Below are 2,500 nucleotides of genomic sequence, written 5' to 3'. Positions count from 1 at the left end.
ACACACACACACACACCTTGACACACCTATAAACATACGCAGGCACACACACACACACACACCCTCCCTCCTCTTCAAGGCACCCTGCACGACCTCTCACCATTGGCCAGGTCCCCGAACCCTCAGCATCTCCATCACGGCTGAAGGGACCATTCGGGAAAGCAGGAGTCAGAGGTAAGCGTTCTTGGTACTATCTTCATGTTGGCTGAGTGGCTGTCTGGTACAGCAGGGGATTAGGCAGCCAGACGGGCTGAAACGGGCTGCAAACAATGTCGCCGTTCTCCATAGGAGGACGTGGAGGAACAGGCTATAGCTAATTGGTTTCTGATTAGTTGCTTAATTGGCCCGCTGGTTACTTTCAGGATCGTTTGAGTTGGGATTTTTGCAGATTTCTGAAGGTTGGATGTATTTTATTTCCTGTTGGCATTGACGATTTATACCAGGACACTAAAAATGTATTTGAGGATTGAATGCATGTCATTTAGATACAGCTATAGTCGACCGGCAGGTGATTCTCGGGGAAATGTGGCAACTGCAGTTGTTATAGCCACTCACTCATTTGGGAGTGTACTTTGCATTTAATTATTTTTTGCTTTCGCACGGCATTCATCATCATTGAGATGAAGATCAAAGGCGCAGGTTTGAATGGATTTCCTTGGCTCATTTTGAATAGAATATACTGTACACCCCATCAACTTGTCAGAATTCATGATGATGATATGGCTACCAATGCTTATACAGCATCAACCATCTAGAATACCGCGGAGAATCTCACAGAATTAGGGTCAGTTTGTTTGTTGTCCTTAAATCACCACAGAATCCTTCGAGTTTAGTCCCTTTGCAACTTAAATGTATTCCAATGAAATTCATTTGCTGTTTTGTTTTTTTTTATTCTCACCGATTGTTGTTACAACGTCCTGATGTGTTTCACTATTTAAATACCAAAGGAAGTCAAGTGAAGTTTGCTTGTGGCTTTAAAGGGGGGGGGGGGGGGGGGAAGCAGAATCACTGGATATCAGGAATGTCCAACGCAAAGCCAAACATAACACAGAGCAGTCTGTAGGCTACACTCATGCACTGTACGCTCATACACGGCCTGCATAAAAGCACACCTCTGTCTGTATAGCATAGACCTTCTTTCAGCGGAGCCATGCTGAAGTTTCATGAGCTTCGTGACATTACGAGAACTGACAGAAAATCCATTTCACGGGGGAGACACTTACCAATCACCTGACCCTTACATTTGTATCAATAGGAGGCACTCACAGTATTTTTTTTAACATACTCAAAGAGATAATGATTATGCTGATTGCTGTGCCTGCAGGTCTGCTCTGCACCACCCATTCCCACATCAACAAACATGAGATTTATATGACTCTTTTTTTGTGCATTTCCTATCTGTCCACATGCCCAAAATAGCTGCGGCATTGCTCAATGTCCTGGTGTGTTTTAGAGAGAGAGTGTACATCTCTGAGTATACGTGACTTTGCGAGAGTGTGTGTGTTTGTGTGGTGTGTGTGTGTGTGTGTGTGTGTGTGTGTGTGTGTGTGTGTGTGTGTGTGTGTGTGTGTGTGTGTGTGTGTGTGTGTGTGTGTGTGTGCGTGCGTGTGCGTGCGTGTGCGAGTGTGTGTGTGCGCCTGTGTGTGTTTAGGCACCCTCAGAGCTGAATGAAGCTTTCCCTTGCAACCGTAACTCACTGCCATCCTGTCCACAAACCTCGGTGGAATTTCGAGCTTGAGTGCTGAGACAGGCAGAGACCCGGGCCTCATAAAGAACCTCTGTAAGGGGCGAGGGGGCGAGTCAGCTTAGAAACCTCTCTCTCTCTCTCTCTCTCTCTCTTTTTCCTCAGTCTCTCCATCTAACCCTGAGGGCCAACATCTTGTCCACATCTCTCTCTCTCTCTCTCTCTCTCTTCTCTCTCTCTCTCTCTCTCTACATTTCACTGCTTCTTTCTCCTCTTCCCCTTCCCCTGCTCTCCATTTCTCTGACCCAGCCTAGAGGACTCTCTGGATATGATGCTATCCTTTACATTTGCTTGCGTTACGTACTGCAATGATCCACCGCATACTGTATAGGTCTGCTCTGATGTCACTATAGCGCACCTGCCGTTGGGGGGGAGAAACTCCCCAAACATCAGACTAGATTAGTTCTGAAGGTTATTTTCTGCACACATGTGCTTTTCAGTCTGCGAACACACGCTAAGCTAATTACCTCTTTCTCAATGGGATACAGGGATCATGCCTGAACCTAAATGACCACTTGACCACTTTTCAATAGGGTCCTCACTAATAATAATATAATAAAATGGCACAATTTTTTCCTACTCAGTCTGTATCTCATAGAAGGGCTGTGGGCAGTTCAGAAACCCGTCCACCAGTGACATCATCGTCAGGCAGAGACAAGACAAGACGTTTTTTACAAAAATGTTTAGATTTGTATTCTATTATCACGTTGCAAACTTTTCAGGAATATAGAAAGCCTGCAGTTTCTATTAGCTTGG

At 45.4% G+C, this 2,500-nt stretch overlaps 1 protein-coding gene across 2 annotated transcripts in view; it reads left to right on the top strand.

Annotated features, from left to right (window-relative positions):
- The window catches only part of epyc (epiphycan), a 22,535-nt gene that overhangs the window by 109 nt on the left and 19,926 nt on the right, over positions 1-2,500 (top strand). Inside the window, exon 1 of one of the 2 annotated variants that reach the window (XM_080757777.1) lies at positions 1-174. This exon is cut by the window's left edge and continues 109 nt beyond it. The gene's annotated coding sequence lies outside the window, so the exon portion shown is untranslated. Of the gene's footprint in view, positions 175-245; positions 399-2,500 lie in introns of those variants that run through there. The other variant, XM_080757778.1, reaches the window with a different exon arrangement.

The sequence above is a fragment of the Protomyctophum bolini genome (assembly GCF_963924005.1).
Source record: "Protomyctophum bolini genome assembly, chromosome: 23".
Lineage (NCBI taxonomy): Eukaryota > Metazoa > Chordata > Actinopteri > Myctophiformes > Myctophidae > Protomyctophum > Protomyctophum bolini.
Note: the sequence above shows the minus strand (reverse complement) of the source record. Positions and strands in the feature narration are given on the sequence as shown.